This window comes from Pristiophorus japonicus, chromosome 4, assembly GCF_044704955.1.
Source record: "Pristiophorus japonicus isolate sPriJap1 chromosome 4, sPriJap1.hap1, whole genome shotgun sequence".
Taxonomy (NCBI): Eukaryota; Metazoa; Chordata; class Chondrichthyes; family Pristiophoridae; genus Pristiophorus; species Pristiophorus japonicus.
The window spans coordinates 128,460,744-128,481,265 of record NC_091980.1 but is presented as its reverse complement, the minus strand read 5'-3'; the positions used below and the strand labels follow the sequence as shown (position 1 = coordinate 128,481,265).

The window sequence follows — 20,522 nt, the reverse complement described above, 5'->3', positions numbered from 1 at the left end:
GGTGTAGCCCAATTACATAGATCGACCTTAGAGATAATGGTCTCAATTTCTTGTCTTTTGAGTTCTTGCTCAACTTTCTCCTTGAGTGCGTATGGGATGGGACATAGTTTGCAGTAAACTGGTCTCGCGTCCTTCTGTACCCTGACACTTGCCTTGAGATCATGGACCGGACTGCCTGTTTCACAAAACACCTTCCTTGAATGCAAATCTCGTTTCAATAAGAAAATCTCATTCCAATCCAACTTCAGTGATCCCAACGAATTTCTACCTAGTAAGGCAGGTTTGTCTCCTGCCTCTACAAATAGAGGGAAGCTCTGAAATTGATCCTTATATTTCACCGGTATGTTGATACGTCCTACCGCAGGGATTTTCTCTCCTGATTAGCCTTTCAGCTCTATCTTTGTAGAAAATCACTCAACTTGTAAAGATTTAGCGATTCCGGTACTACATCACGGATTCACCAGTGTCGATTTCCATGGGTATCCTGGTTCCTGTAATGTCTACTTGGATGAGGATACTTCCCGAATCGCTGTTAGATATCCTCATGCCCCTGATGACATGTTTCTCTTCATCCTGTTGCTTTTCTTCAATTCTCTGTAGTCTCTGGGGATTTTTACTTATTGCCTTGAAAGTTGATGTACTCTTCAGTCAGCATGCCTTTGCAAGATGCACAGTTTTCTTGCAGAAGAAACACTCTGCCTTCACATACAGACAACTTTGATCAATGTGTTCTCCCAGGCACCGATAGCATGATTTCAATGCTTTGTTAACTTGGCCAGTTGCTGAGGCGTTGGGGCCCAACTGCCTTTCACTTTTAACCTGTAAGTGTTTCACCCTCAGTTGTCCGACAACTGGAAATGGTACAAAATTCTCGTGAATATTGGCTGGCCATATCCATTGACATAGCTGTCTGACAAGTTAGGGGTTGTCAACAACTTTCTTCTGATCACTTCATTTTTCATGCCACAAACAAAGTGGTAACGCAATGCTCGGTCCTGAAAGTTTCTGAAATGACAGTAAATGGATAGCTTTTTTAATGCTACAATGTACTCACTGATACTTTCGTCAATGAATTGATCTTGTTTCCCAAAACGGTAACTTTCAGCAATTTCCAGTGGCTCTGGACTGCAGTGCTAATCTCCGTAATTGATACGTCCTATGGCTTGACGGGAAGAAGCAACATTTTCAGGGTTTCATACACCTCGGGGCTTGCTTCAGTCAGGAAAATATCCTGTTTTCTTTCTAAAACAACCCGGTTATGGTTTTCATCCTCGCGGACTTCGATGATACTATTTGCAGTAAAAAAACATTTCTAGCCGCTCCACATACATTCCAAAAGTCTCTTGGTCTTAATGAAATCCACCCAAGTGACCTATTATTCCTATCGGCGCAGCCATCTGGACTCTTCATTTCATCCAAGTGTGCTTGTAATTTACCTTGTATGTTTAGCTGTTAACACAAAGGACCTCTCTAGTCTCTCTGCTGTTTGGCTGAAATCATCCACCAACAAAAATTTCAGCTGGGGTATCCAGGAATCTGATCCTTCATCGCCAATGTGGTATATTCTCTACAACATCACAAACACACACTTACAAGATGGTTCAACACAGGAACTTGTCAGGTGACCTGTCACCTGATGCTTTTATTGTAGTTCCAGCAATGGCTGCATTACCACAGTAGTCCACTAGGTGGAGCAGTAGTCCACCAGATGAAGCTCTTTGTTCCAACTTCAGTGGTGGGAATGTTATTGGAAAAAATCCTGAGGGACAGAAGAAATCTTCACTTGGAAAGACATGGATTAATCAAGGGCAGTCAGCTTGGATTCTTTAAGGGAAGGTCGTGTCTGTAACTTGATACAATTTTTCGAGGAGATAACCAGGAGGGTCGATGAGGGTAGTACATATGATATGGTGCATATGAATTTTAGCAAAGTTTTTGATAAGGTCCCACGTGACAGATTGGTCATAAAAGTAAAAACCCATGTGATCCAGGGCAAAGAGGCAAGTTGGATCCAAAATTGGTTCAGGAACAGGAAACAATGGCTGATGGTTTACTAATCTTCAAAAAAAACACAGACCATGAACTAAAAATTTATTGATCCAAGTATTTGAATGAATCTGGACAATTAAGGTCATTCTGTGGTCAAGGACATAAAACTAACTTCATGCATAACAACAATGGAGTTGTTACGTGATGCTTTGAACTTGATTGACCTTGGGTGGGGAAAACAGCCACTGGAGACATCGAGTCTGTAAAAAGACCGGACGACAAAGGACCCCATGGAATGCCAATTTTTGGATATCAGCATTCAGCATAAGGAAATATCTTTTGCATTGTCGACTCCGTGTGCAAATTAGTAGCCATTCAAACACATCACCACAAACAGTTAAACAGATCACCATATCGATAATCAGATCTCGGCCCAGTGGGGAACTTATTCAAAACCTGGAAAAATATGCGAGCAAAAAGCAGCTCACAAGAAGGAGGACAGACAACTGAAGAAGGACAGGCAACAGAAGACGGACAGGCAACACAAGAAGAAGCAGCAGAAAAGGAACAGAAACTGCAGAGAAAAGCTGGAAGAAGAAACAGCAGGCCACGGAATCAAGGACCACGAATCTTTGGTGATTGTATGTCTAGTTCTGTAGTTTTAGTTAGTTTTTGTTGCATAAGAAAATTGACACTGGGTTAAGCCTAAAATGTTGTACTATGTGTTGTCCTTTCCCACTATAAGTTCCGAGGTCCAGGAATCAGGATAGAGTGAAAAAACAAACATCCTACATGGTTGATGGGTGTTTTTGTGACTGGAAGGCTGTATCCAGTGAGGTTCCGCAGGGCTCAGTGCTGGGTCCCTTGCTTTTTGTGATATATATCAGTGACTTGGACTTGAATGTTGGAGGTATGATGAAAACATTTTCAAGTGAAACTAAAATAGGCTGTGGGGTTGATAAAGCAGAAGAAAGCTGCAGACTGCAGGAAGATATCAATGTACTGGTCAGGTGGACAGAACAGTGGCAAATGGAATTCAATCCAGATAAGTGTGAGGTAATGCATTAATGGAGGTCTAACAAGGGAAGTAATACACTTTAAATGTACAACACTGAAAAGTGCAGAGGAAAATTGGGACCTAGGAGTGCAGGTCCACAGATCCCTGAAGGTAGCAGACCAGGTAGCTAAGGTGGCTAAGAAGGCATATGGAATATTTACCTTTAATAGTCGAGGCATGGAATACAAGAGCAAGGAGGTTATGCTTGACCTGTATAAAACACTGGTTAGGCGGCAGCTGGAGTACTGTGTGCAGTTCTGGTCACCACATTACAGGAAAAATGTGATTGTACTGGAAAGGATGCAGAGGACATTTACAAGAATGCTGGACAATTTTGGCTATGAGGAAAGATTGGAGATGCTGGGTCTGTTTTCTCTGGATCAGAGGAGGCTGAGGGAGGAGCTGATTGAGGTGTATAAATTTGAGGGGCCTGGATAGAGTCGATAGGACAGACTTGTTTTCCTTGGCAGAGGGGTCAACAACCAGGAGGACATAGATTTAAAGTAATTGGCGGGGTGGTTTAGAGGAGATATGAGTGGAAATTTCTTCACCCAGAGGATGGTGGGGGTCAGGAACTCATTGCCTGAAAGAGTGGCAGAGGCAGAAAGCCTCACCACATTTAAAAAAGACTTGGATGTGCACTTTAAAATGCTGTAACCTACAGGGCTATGGACCAAGAGCTGGAAAATAGGATTAGGCTGAATAGCTCTTGGTCGGCCGGCGCTGACACGATGGGCCAAAATGGCCCCCTTTCGTGCTGTAAATTTCAATGATTCTAAGAACGAATCCAAACTGCTTTTCTCCAGTGCTAACCACTACCTCTGACATTACTTGCACCCTCCATTTACTCGACACTCAGTGTGAGCTCATAGACTGCTTTACCCCTACATAGTCATCTCAGCTGCTTCTGTCTCACGTTCTTCCACATAGGCCAATGAGGCCAAAACAAGGAAAGAGAAAATATCCATGTTGAGTATAGACCCATCTTGTCTCTTACACTCGGTATATTTAACCTCCTAATGTCCCATGGTTCAGTGAGTATTAGCATTCTAGAATATGGTGTCACAATAGGTTAATGTCTTGCACTATTCTGTAACATTTGTCGAGTGCGATCAGCTCAGCTTAAATCTATTTTACAAAAGTCTTACCAACATGAATCAGGCACTTATTTTTAAAATTAACTTCACCACCACAAACTGCATTCCCTAGCCACCGACTCCATCCCTCTTCCAGGCCATTTGACCCTGAGCTGAGATTTCAGCCTCATATCCTCTCCATGATTGACATGGCCCTTGACCATGTGCGTTCCATTTCCCGCACTTCTGCTCTAAGCCCTTTCCCTCACTCGCAGAACCACGATACAGTTCCTCTTGTCCTCACCTTCCACACCACCAGCCTCCACGTTGAACGGTTCATCCTTCTTCATTTTTGCCACCTTCAGAGCGATCCTACTAGCAAACACCTCTTCCCTTTCCCTCATCTTTCAGCATTAGAAGGGACCTCTCCTTCCGTGACACTCTGGTCCACTCCTGAATCACCTACAGCACTCACTCCCTTTCCGACAGCACATTCCCGCAAAAGTGCTGGAGATGCAACACCTGCCCATTTACCTCCTCCTTTCCCACTGTTCAGAGCATCAAACACTCCTTCCAGATTAAACAGCAATTTACTTGTACTTCTTGCAATTTAGTATACTGTTCGCTGCTCACAATGTGGTCTCCTCTAAATTGGGGAGACCAAATCTTTTTTGGAAGTCATGTGTCAGTCATGCGGACGATGTGGCCCATCCAGCGGAGCTCATCGAGCGTGGTCAATGCTTCGATGCTGGGGTTGGAGGCCTGAGCGAGGACACTGATGTTGGTGTGCCTATCCTCCCAGTAGATTTGCAGGATCTTGCGGATTAAACGTTGGTGGTACTTCTCCAGTGTTTTAAGGTGTCTGCTGTATATAGTCCATATCTCTGAGGCATATCGGAGGGCAGGTATTACCACTGCTCTGTAGACCATGAGCTTGGTGCCGGGTTTGAGGTCCTGGTCTTCAAACACCCTGTTCCTCAGGTGACCGAAAGCTGCACTGAAGGCGGTGTTGGACCTCGTCGTTGATGTCTGCCCTTGTTTACAGGAGGCATTGGGGAGACCAAATGCAGATTGGGTGACCGCTTTGCAAAACACTTCTGTTCATTCTGCACACTTCCAGTCGCCTGGCACATTAATTCTCCACTCCCCTCCCACTCTGACCTCTCTGTCATCGGCCTCTTACTCTGTTCCAACAAAGCTCAACATAAGCTCCTCAGCTTTCTATTAGGCACGTTATAGCCTTCTGGACTCAGCATCGAGTTCAACAATTTCAGACCAAAACCTCTGTCCCTATCTTTTTCAGATGGCAGCTGTTGATGATCCTGTTGCAACCATTTACACCTCTTCTAGACCCATCTTTTGTTCCTTTACTTGTCCCATTACCACCTCCTTTTGCTTTGTACTTTCATACCTTTTGTCATTTAATCACTTCGGCCTTCCACCCTATCATAAATGTTATGTCCACAATAAATCCACAGGACTGCATTGTAAGCTCAAACTGTTGTGACCTTGGTCTCTTTATTCAGACTCCAGACTGAGGATGCAGCATGGTGAATCCCCTTTTATAACCGCTTGGCCCAGGGTGCACAGGTGACCCTTAGGTCTCCCACAGGTGTGCTGCCTCATGGCAAGTCTTATATTTTGGTAAGGTTTACATACACACATAACATCACTCCCCCCAAAGTCTTATGTACAAGTTATTTGTAAGTTGAGACGATCTGGCGCCCCACGTCCCCGGGTCGATCACCTGGGTTGAAGTCCTGATGTGGCGGGTTCATCGATGGTGAAGTTGATGGTGTTAGTGGGTCGATGGGGGCCAGGTTCTTTCACAATGGTTCCTGGTTATCTGTAGTTCGCAGTTTGGGCTTGTCCAAATGCTTTACTCATTAGCGTGGTACATGGTTTCATAATAAACGACTCCGTTTTCATCACATACACTCTGTTCACCCACTTGGCTAAAGCGGTGCTAGCGGCCCAACTGGGGCTCTGAACATGGTCTACATCACTTAATCTGATGTCGCGTGGAGGGGCCGTGCAATTATGGTGCATTCTCTGATGATTGCACATAGAAGGCTCGGTTCTGAGTGATTCTGTCTGGTGACTGCGTTGCACCCAGGCTAGCCGTGTCCATAGGGAGTCTACCGTGACACGCGTGGTGCTAGGTTTAGTGATTTGGGCTGCCTCCTACAAGCTATTTTCGCTGTCCCTGAGGTCTGGCAAGCCCAGGATGGCCACAATGGCCTTGAGACTTTTGGTAGAGGCGCGGGGCCTAGTGGTCCCCGTGGAACTTCGGCCGTAATATGGGGGCCCCGGACCACCGACTGTGTGTAGCCACCCTGCCTGACTGTGCAACGTTGGGATGGGTCTTTCTTCTCTGTTCTGTTTGGAGAAAGAGTCAGACTGAACACTGTGAGCTTAAAGTATTGTGTGAACTTAGTTTTTTATTGCAGGTCTCCAGAGTGCCTCCCCAACCTGTGAGGCCTCCTAAATACCTGTGCTCCCAAGGTATTATGGGATCCAGGGGATGAGCCCTCTGATGGCTGTACAGAGCATATACAAGTATACATATATAACAACACTCTCCCCCAAAGCCAACAGTGTAACTGTTTACAATGTGAGTCGATCTGGGGCTCTTCTTGCCCTGGTTGATCGTCTCGGTGTGAAAGCTGGTGTTAGAGAATCAATTGTTGGGCCCTCGCTGGTCTGCCATGCAGCTGGCCTTGCTGGGCTGCCTAATGTGGTCGTTCCTGTTGGGCTGCTGTGAATGATGGGTTCTGCTTCGTGGTCAACCGTGGTGCTGGTTGGCACTGGTGTGTATGTTGGGGGGTCAAAGAAGGTAGGGTCCAAAGTGGATTGCTCAGGATAGTCCGTGAATCTGAGTTTTATTTGGTCCAAGTGTTTCCGGTGAATGAGTCCATTTGAAAGTTTGACCCGAAACACCCTGCTTCCCTCTTTGGCCACAACAGTGGCGGGAAGCCACTTGGGATCTTGTCCATAATTCAATACAAATACAGGACCATTGATTTCAATTTCGCATGACACATTCATGGTATGCACTTTGTTGAAGCCGCCTGGTCTCTACCTGTTCATGTAGATCAGGATGAACTAACGAGAGCCATGTCTTAAGTGCTCTTTTCTTGAGCAGTTCAACAGGTGGGATCCCAGTGAGCGAGTGGGGTCTCTGGCAGTAGCTAAGCAGGACTCGGGATAGGCAAGTCTGCAGTGAGCCTTCCGTTACCATCTTCAAGCCCTGCTTGATGGTTTGCACTGCTCTCTCTGCCTGATCATTGGACATTGGTTTAAACGCAGCAGATGTGACATGTTTGATCCCTTGCGGGTCATGAATTCTTTGAACTCAGCACTGGTAAAACATGGCCCGTTGTCGCTCACCAGCATATCGGGTAGGCCGTGTGTGGCAAACATGGCGCGTGGGCTTTCATTAGTGGCAGCGGACGTGCTAGCCGACATTGTCTCACATTCAATCCATTTGGAGTACGCATCTACAACGACAAGGATCATTTTAGCTAAGAACGGGTCTGCATAGTCGACATGTACACCAGACCACGGTTTGGAGAGCCAAGACCATAAACTGAGCAGCACCTCCCTAGGTACTTTGCTTAACTGCGACCGTGTATTACATCTGTGCACGCAGGACTCAAGTCCGCATCAATACCAGCCCACCACACGTGGGATCTGGCTATCGCTTTCATCATTACAATGCTTGGGTGAGTACTGTGCAGGTAACTGATGAAGGTGTCTCTGCACTTCTTGGGTACCACTACATGATCGCCCCACAGAAGGCAGTCTGCCTGTATAGACATTTCATCTTTGCCCGCTGGATTGGCTTTATTTCTTCCTGCATTTCTACAGGGACACTGGACCTGCTCCCATGAAGCACACAGTTTTTGACGAGGAACAATAGGGGATCCTCGCTCGTGCAGGTTTTGATCTGCTGGGCAGTGACGGGTGAATGCTCACTCTCAACTGCTTCCATAATCATGGCTAAATCTGCGGGCCGCGCCATTTCCATCCCCGTGGTGGGCAATGGCAGTCTGCTGAGAGCATCAGCGCATTTGTCTTTGCCTTGCCTGTGGCGGATGGCGTAGTTTTATGCGGACAATGTGAGCACCCATCGCTGGACGCAGGCCGATGCAATCGTATTTATCCCTTACTCTCGGAAAATAGGGATATGAGTGGCTTATGGTCAATTACCAATTCGAATTTTAGCCCAAACAGATATTGATGCATTTTCTTTACCCCATAGACATACGCTAATGTTTCTTTTTCAATCATGCTGTCGACTCGCTCAGCCTTCGACAGACTCCTGGATGTGTAAGCAACCAGTTGCAGTTTCCCAAAATCATTAGCTTGTTGCAATACACACTCGACGCCATATGATGACGCATCACATGCTAGTACCAAACGCTTACATGAAATATATAACACAAGCAATTTGTTTGAGCATAACAATTTTCTAGTTTTTACGAAGGCATTTTCTTGGCTTTTGCCACATGCCCATTAATCCCCTTTTCACAGTAAGACATACATTGGTTCTAACAGTGTGCTGAGACCCGAAAAGAAGTTACCAAAGTAGTTCAGGAGTCCTAGAAACGACCGCAGCTCTGTCATGTTCTGTGGCCTCGGTTCTTCTCGATTGCCCCCTTCTTTGAGTTGGTGGGCCTGATGCCATCCGCCGCAATCCTGCTTCGTAAGAACTCCACTTCAGGCTGCAGGAAAATGCACTTCTAGTGTTTTAACCTGAGCCCATGCGGTTGAGTTGAGTAAGAACATTCTACAGGTTCTGCAGATGCTCGACTGTGTCCCAACCTGTGACCAAGATGTCGTCCTGGACGACCACGATGTGCAGGACCGACTTCAGTAAGCTTTCCATGTTTTTCTGGAATATCGCCGCAGCTGATCGAATTCCAAACGGGCATCAATTATAAATAAAAAGACCATTGTGCGTGTTGATGCAGGTGAGGCCCTTAGATGATTCCTCCAGTTCCTACATCATATAGGCTGAAGTCAGATCCAGCTTTGTGAACAGCTTTCCTCCCGCCAGCGTTGCAAAGAGGTCGTCGGCCTTTTGGTAGTGGGTATTAGTCCTGCGGGGAGAAATAATTAATAGTTACTTTGTAATCGCCACAGATTCTGACGGTGCCGTCTCCCTTGAGGACTGGGACAATCGGACTGGCCCACTCGTTGAACTCGATTGGTGAAATGACACCCTCTCTTTGCAGCTGGTCTAGCTCAATCTCTCCCCTTTCTCTCATCAGGTGCGGTACTGCACTTGCCTTGTGATGGATGGGTTGCGCCCCCGAAATTAGGTGGATCTGCATTTTTGTTCCTTGGAATTTCTCGATGCCTGGTTCGAACAGCGAAGGAAATTTGTTTAAGACCTGGGCACACGAAGTGTCATCAGTGGGCAATAGTGCTCGGACGTTGTCCCAGTTCCAGCGTATCTTTCCCAGCCAGCTCCTGCTGAGCAGCGTGGGACCATCGCCCCGGTACCACCCACAGTGGTAGCTTATGCACCGCTCCACCATTGGAGACCTTTATGGTAGCACTGCCGATTACAGGAATCAGTTCTTAGTTTCGTGCAAACTGGAATTAAGACTGGCCTTGAGACCTTACTGCACCACAATCTTTCGAAAGTCTTTTTTCCCATGTGGGACTGGCTCGCGCCTGTGTCCAGCTCCATTTACACCGGGAGTCCATTTAGTTCAACATTCAGCATTTGTGGGGGACACTTTGTAGTGAATGTGTGCATCGCATGTACCTCTGTCTCCTCGGTCTGGGGCTCTGGTTCATCGTGATCCTCCGTGGATCTGTCCTTATCTACAACATGGTGGTTTGCAGGATTAACAGGATTTGCAGCTCTCCTGCACATACGTTGGAGATGTCCCATTGTTCCACAGCCCATGAAAACGTACCCTATGAATTGGCATGAATGGAAATGATGATCACCCCCGCAGCGCCAACAAGGTGTTAATGGACTAGCATTCATCACCCTTGATGGTGGAGACATCGGCGGACGTGCAGCTGCAAGCATGTGTGACATGCCCTGTACGTTGCAATTTGAAAACAGCATCACTTTGTTCACAGTACTTGTAGCAGCACTCATGTGCTGAGAGATTTGCTTAGTATTGTCACTGGTGGCAATTAACGCCTGGGCTATCGCGATGGCCTTGTTCAAGGTTGGGGTCTCGACAGTCAAAAGTTTGCGAAGTATGGTTTCGTGGCCAATGCCAAGTACAAAAAAGTTTCTGAGCATGTGCTCCAAATGTCCTTCAAATTCGCAATGTCCTGCAAGACGTCTTAGCTCGGCGGCATAACTCGCCACTTCCTGACCTTCAGAACTTTTGTCGGTGTTGAACGGGTACCTCGCCATTAGAACACTTACCTTTGGGTTCAAATGCTCAGAGACCAGTGTGCACAAATCATCTTATGATTTCTCCATGTGTTTCGCTGGAGTAAGCAAATTTTTCATGAGGCCATATGTCGTTTGGCAGTGTTCTCATCTCCATCTAGCTCGTTGGCTCCGAATTATTGGTCGAGTCGCTCCACATAAGTTTCCCAATCATATCCCTCCGAGAATTTCTCCAGGATGCCCACTGTTCTCTGCATCTTTGGGTTCACTATCTGTATCTCGTCGCCAGTTGTTATGTCTGGAGAAAGTGTCAGACTGAACACTGTGAGCTTAAAATAAAGTGCAACCTTAGTCTTCTATTTCATGTCTCCAGAGTGCCTCTCGAACCTGTGAGGCCTCCTTAAATACCTGTGCTCCCAAGGGATTATGGGATCCCTTGAGACTCCAGGGGATGAGCCCTCTAGTGGCTGTACAGAGCATATACAAGTATACCGATATAACAGTCTCTGCGATGGCTAGGTTGCCACATCCCGTCTAGCAGTTCACCTTTGGCAACTGGTAACCTGGGATCCTGGCATGTCCAGGTCCTAGGCTGGGGGGCCATTACGGTTGAGCCCTTGCTTTCTAGGACTTCCATGACCGTGAGTGGGTGTGCAGACTGTGCTGCTTCCATCCTGGTTGTGGGCAACTGTAGCCAACTGAGGGCATTAGTGCCACTCTCAGTGCCTGGCCCGTGGCGGATCATGTTACAGTGCACAGACAGAGTTAGACATTCTTGAAGCAATGCATCGATAATGGTGCCTCTGCTTCCCAAGCTTGTGGGATGAGCAGCTTGTCTAACTCGAGCACATATTGGGACACTCTTTGCTACATCTCTTTAGTCCCATGAATACAGGCTGATGCTTTGTTTAACTTATTGAATACATGTTCAATCGTTTGGGGCTTGCTGCACAACACTCCTGACCCCATGCGGTAACATCTCACTTGGTATAAATACTTTGTTGGATACATGTACAACTGGTTGGGGTTTGCACACTACTTTGGCTTGCTGTACAACACACACGACCCTGTGCATTAACACATCACTTGTTATGAGTACTTTGTCAGATACATATATGACCAGTTGGCTACTTTGGCTTGTTATAAGGTACCCCCAACCCTATATAATCGCACATCATTGGCCGCGAAAGACCGCTCACAAGGGTTACATAGTGCACACAATTTATTGGAGCAGAGTGGGTGCCTGGCCTTCACAGCTGCCGCTCCTTTACCTTTGCCCCAAACCCATTCGTCTTATTTGCTGTGCGACAATTCTTCCATTCCGTTGTGGCGTGCTCCCATGGTCTGGACACTCTATTGTCCTGTGGTCTGGATGCTCTATCGTCCCGTGGTCTGGATGTCTTCTCGTCCCATGGTCTGGACGCAATCTCGTCCAGTGGTCTGGACGCATTCTCATCCGTGTCCGTGATATCGATTGCTGTGATCTTCCTCCCCAGGTATTTTACCTCTGGCGTCGGGAAGACGCATTTGGATCGTTTCGGCCGGAGTCCCACTCCGCATGGTCGATCTGGAGCCTCTTCCATCATCGCGATGAGGTCGTCGGTTTTGGGTTGTGGGTACCGCTGCTCGGTTGAACTTTACCTCCTCGTGGTTGTGAGGAGCGGCCTGTGCCTTGGGGATCAGCAAATGCCTGGTTCAGCTGAAGGTGGGGGTTTGCTCTGCCTTTGAGAAGGGGAGACTCCATTCGCCGGAGACGGTAGGCAGAGGTCTTCCCAGTTCCATCGAATCTTCCCCATCCACCTCCTGCCAAGCAGTGTTGGCCCATCACCTGAAACAATCCACAGTGGTAAATCGTGCACTGCTCCCTCATGGAATACCCTTATGTCTGCACTACCAATAACTGGTATCAGTTCCTTGGTGTCGGTGCGCAGCTTTGCCTGATTCGGGATCAGCTTAGGTCGCTGTGCTTTGTCGCCCCACAGCCTCTTGAATGCTTTCTGGCTCATAACTGATTGACTCGCCCACGTGTCTAGTTCCATTGAGATTGGAGTGCCGTTAAGTTGAACTTCTAACATTATCGGAGGGCTTTTGGTGGTGAAGATGTGTATCCCATATACTTCCTCTTCATTCTCAGGTTGCCTCTCCTGCTTGTTCATCGTAATCCTCGCTGGATCCATCATCCTCTCCTGACTCTGCCACGTGGTGAGTCAGAGATCGTTTGCACATTCGCTGGAGGTGCCCCATTGTTCCACAGCCCTTGCACACATAGGGTTTGAATCGACATTGATGAGCAGTCTGGCTGCCCCCGCAGCGCCAACATGGTGCAAATGGATACACATTCACGCCACACGGTGGACTCTGAGTCACTCTAGGCCTAGGTCTGGCCTCTGCAATTGTGTGGACCCTGCCCTGTGCCGTTCTGCCTGCTGAAAACATTATTTTATGCACGGTGCTTGCCGGTGAGCTTCGATTATATGAGGATATCTCTTTCGTGTTATCGCTCGTGGATATGAAGGATGTGCTATCGTGATGGCCTTGCTCAGATCTAGGGATTCGGCAGACAACAGTTTGCGAAGGATGACCTCATGGCCAATTCCAAGCACGAAAACGTCCTGCAACATTTCCCCCCAAGGATCCTGCAAGTTGCACTGCCCCGCAAGGTGTCTTAGGTCGGTGACAGAACTCGCCACATTCTGGTCCTCAGAGCGACGGTGCGTCTAAAAGCGGTACCTGGCCATCAGGATGCTCTCCTTTCACTTGAGATGTTCATTAGCCAGCGTACACAGCTCTGCGTAAGATTTGTCCGTTAGTTTGACTGGTGGCAACAAATTTTTAAGGAGGCCATATATCGATGACCCACATACGGTGAGGAGAATCGCCCTGCATTTGATCTCTTTTCAGTCGTGTCCAATTCATTGGCCACAAAGTACTGGTCGAGGCCCTCAACAAAGGCTTCCCAATCACCACCCTCAACAAATCACTCAAGAATACCAACGGCAGCCATTATCACATGAAAGTTCGTGATCCGTTACTCGTTGCTAATTTGTTATGTTCAGAATAAATCCATAGGACTATGTCGCAAGCTCAAACTGTTGGTCTCTTTATTCAGACTCCTGAGTGAGGATGCAGCAAGGCAGATTCCTTTTTATACCTGCTTGACCCAGGGTGCACAGGTGACCCTTAGGTCTCCCACAAGTGTGCCCTCTCGTGGCAAGTCTTACATTTTGGTAATGTTTACATACATACATAACAACAAACGTTCCCTTTTGTTCTTTCCTCCCCTCCCACACCCCTTTCCGTGCTCTGCATTTACTTAAAATCAGTTACATCACTAACTTTTTCCATTTCTGACGCAAGGTCATTGACCTGAAATGTTAACTCTGTTTCTCTCTCCATTGATGCTGCCTGACCTATTGTGTATTTCCAGCATTTTCTGTTTTTATTTCAGATTTCTAGCACCCGCAGTATTTTGCTTTTGTTCCTTTTCTTCTTTTAAGTAACTGAGCGCATTTTCAGATCAATGTCGTGTGACCTTGCATTGAACAAGAACTACTTCTGCTGACAAATTGGTTGTGATCTTGATCAAACCTGATTTGCTTGGGCATGTGGCTGTTTTAATCTCTTCCCCTCCAGACTAATGACTTTGGTTCAATGGTAGCCTAAGATGGTCATAGCTACAAGTCTAATCTTAGCCTTTAACTGGTTTTAAATTTGGATGAACTGGAGAAAGAGATTTCAGTGTAATCTGGTCACGGTAAGAACTCGCCCCTCATGTTTGAACCACTTTACCAAGGATGTGCTGTTACAGTACAGAGTCTGTACCTTCTGAATAAACAACCCCCAAGAATTACTGCTGAATGTCTTTCTATTTTGGGAACACAGGAAAGTGTTCGCTGAAGCAGGTATTGATCCAAAGCACAAGGAACATGGGATAAGGCCTCACTAAATTTGCGTATGGAAAGGAAAAATTGGTAACATAGTTGGGGATCTTAATGTAAACTGCTAATATATACATTGGACATAACTACCAGCCTCTGTGAACTAGGCCAATTTCCATAGATAATAAATAAAGGAGGTTCAACCTTTTTTCAAGCTGTATGTTAGCGGTACAATAGTGCAGTGGTTATGTTACTGGATTGGTAATGCAGAGGCTTGGATCAATAATACACGGAATGTGAGTTCAAATCCCACCATCATTTGGATTCAGTTTAAAATTTAAAACAAATTGATATCAGTAACCATGGACTTTTAGGATTGTTGTAAAAATTCAATTGGCTCACTAATTTCCTTTTAGGGAAGGAAACCTGCCACCCTTACCTCGTCCGGCTTATATGTGACTCTATTTGCACAGTAATGTGGTTGATTCTTACCTGCCCTCTGAAGTGACCGAGCAAGGCGTCTCTCAACCATTGAGCACCTGAACATGGTTCAAGAAGGAGTCTCACCAGTGGTTTCTCAGGGCAACTAGGGATGGGCAATAAATGTCGGCCTTGCCAGTGACATCCAAACTTGGGCATGTTGCAAACTCAGATGAAGCGCTGAGCAATGAGACCAAATCTCCAGTAGTTCCTCCTATAGTTACCTGGCTGCTTTCTCCATCTCTTCAGCCTGTCTTCCCCTTGCTGTGCAGCACTTGGCTCAAGCTCCTGCTGTTTGTTTCAATCTTGTTTTATATTTCCCAGCCTCTCTGTGCGCTCAGCTCTAACACGCGTTCTAACACAAGAGCTGAGTCTGGGAATACCGGAGGCTGATAACGTGGAGATTTCACAGATGATTGAGATAGATATTGGCGTAGTGGGTAACTGAGAGTTTTAAGTTCCGGAGATCAGTCAGATGAACTCAGTGGGTAGCACTCTCGCCTCTGAGTCAGAAGGTAGTGGGTTCAAGTCCCCACGACATAGACGTGAATACAGAATCTCGGCTGACACTACAGTGCAGTTATGAGGGGGTGCTGCACTGTCGCAGTTGTCATCTTTTGGATGCGATGGTCAACCGTGGTGCTGACTGCCCTCTGAGTTGGACATAAAAGATCTCAGAGCACTACTTTGAAGAAGAACAGGGGAGGTATCCCCTGTGACCTGGCCAATTTTTATTCCTCAACAAATGTCACTGAAAACAAATAATGTGGTCATGTTCACCTTGTTGTTTCTGGAGTTTTGCCATGTGCAAATTGGCTGCCACATTTCCTATATTACAAAAGTGACTGCACTTTAAAAAGTACCTTATTGGCTGTAAAATTCTCAGGGATTTCCTGAGGTTGTGAAAGGCGTTATGTAAATGCTTGTCTTTATTTTTGGACTGCAGTCTGTTTCATTGTTTCCAAAATGTCATGATAAAAAACAAGAACTGAACATCGCATTGTCCTCTCCACATTTGAGCTAAACTTGTAAGTGATGGAGTATCTGAGTATTTGTGTTTGACACATTGATCACAAGCAATTTGCATTCATCTGACCCACTTTTGTTTGCTTTGCACAGTCACCGATCTTTTTGGATGTTGCATCAAACCCGCGGATACCTGAAAATGACCAACCCACTGAACAATCCAGAACTATTAAAAATATACTGACTCGCAAACAACAGAGGATTTAATGAACCTTTCAAGGTGGCCATTAACTGGTCCAGGCAGGGCACAGTCGATGGGGTGTTCTCTCCGGCTGCCTGCTTCTCTTCCGCAACTATGTCCGTGTCCGGGTGTCTCTGCAGAGGGAGCACGCAGTGTCTGCCGGTATGCTTGAGGCCTCCAATGACCGGTGGGCGCCAGAGTGTCTGGAGTGTAGCGTGGATACAGGGAACTAAACTATAAATTGATGAGTGTTTAGGTTAGTTTTGTTATGCTTGGAAGGGAGCACTTACTTTTTAAGTTTTTCCCAATTGATTAGCCTAAATCATAGAGGATTCATTTTAACCTGTGATTCTGGATATTTGAACTGTGTTTGAGGAAAGTTAGGACAATTGAGATCCTCATTGAGTTGTCAGCCAATGATGCTCATTCTTCAAAGATCTAGGAGTCCATCTCCCCTCCTCCCATTACTTGATTGGTGCTCTGAGAGGCTGCAACTTCTGATTGATTATTGAGGACTGTCAATCATCCTGCAGGCTGCCACACCCTGGATTATCCAGCAGTATAAATACAGGCATATGTGGTTGGTTGAATCTTTACAAGAGTTTGTTGCTTCCACAAAGTTTTGATTTGTGAAAAAGAATCTAGATGGCTTCTCAAGTGTGTCAGAACTACCACCAGGACTGTGAGGATGCTGTCAACAAGCAGATCAACATGGAGCTCTATTCCTCCTATGTTTATCTCTCTATGGTGAGTTTTGCATTTTAGACCACTTCACAATGGAGATGATGTAATGTGAATTTACTAAATTCTGTGCTGTACCCAGTCTATCTATTCTGCCTATCTTTAATAATGACTTATTCTGGAGCTCTTTTGAGCTTGAAGTTTATTCTGAATACATTCTGCACTCAATGCATGGAATTCAGAATTTGTATCCTCATTCTCAATCACTCCATGGACTTCCTTTACCTTGCCTTTTTCAATGAGGGGATGTAATCTTAAAATTAGTCAGGCCATTTCGGAGGGAAGTCAGGAAGTCTTTCCTGCAAAGGTGGTGAAAATCTAACTCCTTTGTCCTCTCTTCCTCCAAGCACTGCCCCACCACACACACCTTGGCTCAGCATCAAAGCCTTGATTTCTCATTGGGTAAGGGTATCAAAAGATTGTTTCCATGAAAATGTCCATCAAAGGCAGGCTCTCTGAATCAAGCAAGACTTGCTTCCACTCTGAGTCCTTGGGTGGCTGAACAGTCCAATATGAGAACCACAGACTAAAACTGGTGGGGCATACAGTTGTTGGAAAGGATGGGTGGGACTAGTTTGCTGCATGCTTTTGTTGCCTGTGCTTGATTTCTACTTGCTCTTAGTGATGAGACTCTAGGTGCTCAGTGCCATCTGGGGTAAACATCCACTTGGGTCTATCTCTAGCCAGGGACTCCCAGATGTCAGTGGGGATGTTACAATTTTTCAGGGCGATTGAGGGTGTCCCTGTAATGTTTTGTCTGCCATTAAGGAGTTCCACATTCTGTGAGGTTTTGAAATCTTGCAAGAAAGCAAAATATTGAGGTTGAAGTTTTGTGCTGTACACATGATGGGTCTGTGATATAATACTCTTCTGATCTCTCCATAGTCCTTCTACTTTGACCGGGATGATGTTGCCCTGCATCACTTTGCTGAGTTCTTCAAGGAGCAGTCACGTGAGGAACGTGAGCATGCTGAAAAATTTATGGAATTCGAGAATCGACGTGGCGGCTGAATTATCTTGGCGGACATCAAGGTTTGGTTCAATAAAGGAGTGGCTTTCTGTCCAGCTCCTCTTAGACTGAATCTTCACAATACATTCTAAAGCACACAGGACATTCAGTCAAGCTGGTGTTTATACTCCATGAGCCGCCTCTTATTTTGCTTTATCTCGCCCTGTCAGCAAAGCATTCTTTTCTTTAATCCCCATGCACTTGCATTGCTTCCCTTTAAATACATCTAAGCTATTTGCCTTATCAATATAACTCCAGTAGCTGTGATAGTGTCATGGCAATTTTGTATTCTAACAAATGGGTTCATGGTAAAGTAGACTTTTGATTGCACCCCAAATTCCTTTATTAGAAAGCGAACGGTTAGAACTTTCTTTGCAGAAACCAGAGCAGGATGAGTGGAGCAATGGTCTGGAGGTGATGCAGATGGAGAAGAATGTGAACCAGAGTCTGCTGGATCTGCACAAACTCTCCACTGGGAGTACGGACCCTCATGTAAGTTCTTAATCATTTTAATGTGGGCTTTTGGGTAAGTTTGAGGTTGTGCAACCATGCTACAGGGTCCTAATTAAAAGGTCTCCACACATAACAAATTTGTGTTGGTGTCTCGTTTGGGCAGCAGTGGGAAGGGATGGGGGAATGTTGGCTGACTGGACAATGACTAGTAAATGTGTCCCAGTGATCCCAGGATCTCTGTACATCAAGTGCAGTAAATTTAATCTAATGATGCAGTAATTCCATCAATCTCAATTGCACCACTTGACTATCCTCCAGTTCAATATAATTGAAATCCCAATTCTGAAGGGGAAGCTGACATTCCTTGATATCTGCTGCTGGGCATAACTAGCTTCTCCCTCTTTCAGTTGTGTGACTTCCTGGAGACCCACTACTTGGATGAACAAGTGAAGATGATCAAGAAGCTTGGAGATCATATCACCAACCTAAATAGATTGGGAGCCCCTGAGAATGGCCTGGGAGAGTACCTGTTTGACAAGCACACCCTGGGGGAGAGTGACTAAACTGACTGATGGGTTCAAGCTTATTGTATTTGTATAATTAGGTCCCCTATCCTGTAGGGAGTGATGGCTTCTGCTTTGTACAAAGAGCTAAGATGTGACATGTAACATAACTAACTAAACTGTTCAACAATGGACTGGTTTTGTCTCCTTGTAAGTGGTTGCTTTATCTTTCAATTAACATAACCAGAATTACACTACCCTCTGCAACAGTGTTATGGGATTTGGTTTGGCTCTGAAGTATATCTATGTAAAGCCCTGGAATTAGCTGTTTTGTATTCAGTATTTGCTGTAGATCTTGTTGCCTTATTATTGCAGGGAGTTCAGTAACTAAATGCACCATTTGCTGCTGTTGACATTGTTAAGCTTTGCAGGTAGAGCAACACCTGCTGTACACCAGTCATGTCTGAGAGCATTTAAGCCTGGGGACTGTAATTGGGTAAAGCAGGAAAGCAACAGGTGGCATCAGCTTGCTGTCATAGCTTCATCGGTATCCACACTAACCAAACTGTGCTGGTTCTGGGACAGATTCTCTTCTGCCTGCTTCTAGTGCGATTGAATAACTTGCCACTATAATCTATGCTCACATAAATAAGGTATTAAAGGGATACCTGTGCAACTACATTCCAACAAAATATAATCCTGCAGGAAGGTGGAGTAAATACACAAACCAAGGGATCCAAGATTTTAAACACAAGGCTCTGGAAAAATATTTCCCCATCCCCAAATTCACCAACCCAATGTATCCAGTTGTATGTGCATTTCATACCAAATAGCAATGGGAGCACAATCATTCTGTCCAAATTCCAGTGGATTTCCATTTCTTTGCTTCACCCATTTGAATGGATTCAAATGTTAATGCTGAATTCCAAGCCAGCGTCAACACACTCTCCGAGCTGTACAGAAGCATAGGCCTTACACTAAACATCTGTAAGGCAAAGGTCTTCTATTCCTGACCCCACCACACAGCACTGGCCCTGGTCATTAAAATCCAAGGCGTGGCCTTGGACAACATGGGCCATTTTCCATATCTCGGGAGCCGACTATCAGCAAGGGCAGACATCAATGATGAGGTCCAACAACGGCTCCAGTGCAGCCTTCGATCGCCTGAGGAATGGAATGATCAAAACTGGCACCAAGCTTATGATCTACAGGACAGTCATGATAACAGCTCAAAACACTGGAGAAGTACCACTAGCACTGCCTCTGCAAGATCCTGCAAATCCATTTGGAGCAAAGACGCACCAACGTTGTCCCGCATCTAAGCACTGATCACGCTCGATCAGCTCCGTTGGCTGGGTCACATCGTCCGCATGCCCGACACGAGACTCCCAAAGCAAGTGCTCTACTCGGATCTTCGTCACGGCAGGTAAGCTCCAGTTGGCAGAAGAAATGCTTCAAGGACACACTCAAAAGCCTTGTTGATAAAGTGCAACATCCCCACCGGTACCTGGGAGTCCCTGGCCCCAGACCACCCAAAGTGGAGGAACAGCATCCAAGAGAGCGCTGAGCACCTCCAGTCTCATCATTGAGAGCAAGCAGAAACCAAGCACAGACAGCAGAAGGAGCGTGTGTCAACCCAGGCGCCCCAGCCCAGCTTTCCTTCAACCATTGTCCGCCCTACCTGTGACACAGACTGTAAGTCCCACATTGGTCTCTTCAGCTACCTGGGAACTCACTTTTAGAGAGGAAACAAGTCATC

General features: G+C 46.0%; 1 pseudogene; it reads left to right on the top strand.

The window, feature by feature from the left end:
- Nucleotides 1-16,702: 16,702 nt before the first annotated feature.
- Nucleotides 16,703-18,823, top strand: LOC139262511 (ferritin heavy chain, oocyte isoform-like; annotated as a pseudogene).
- The last annotated feature ends 1,699 nt before the right edge of the window (nt 18,824-20,522 follow it).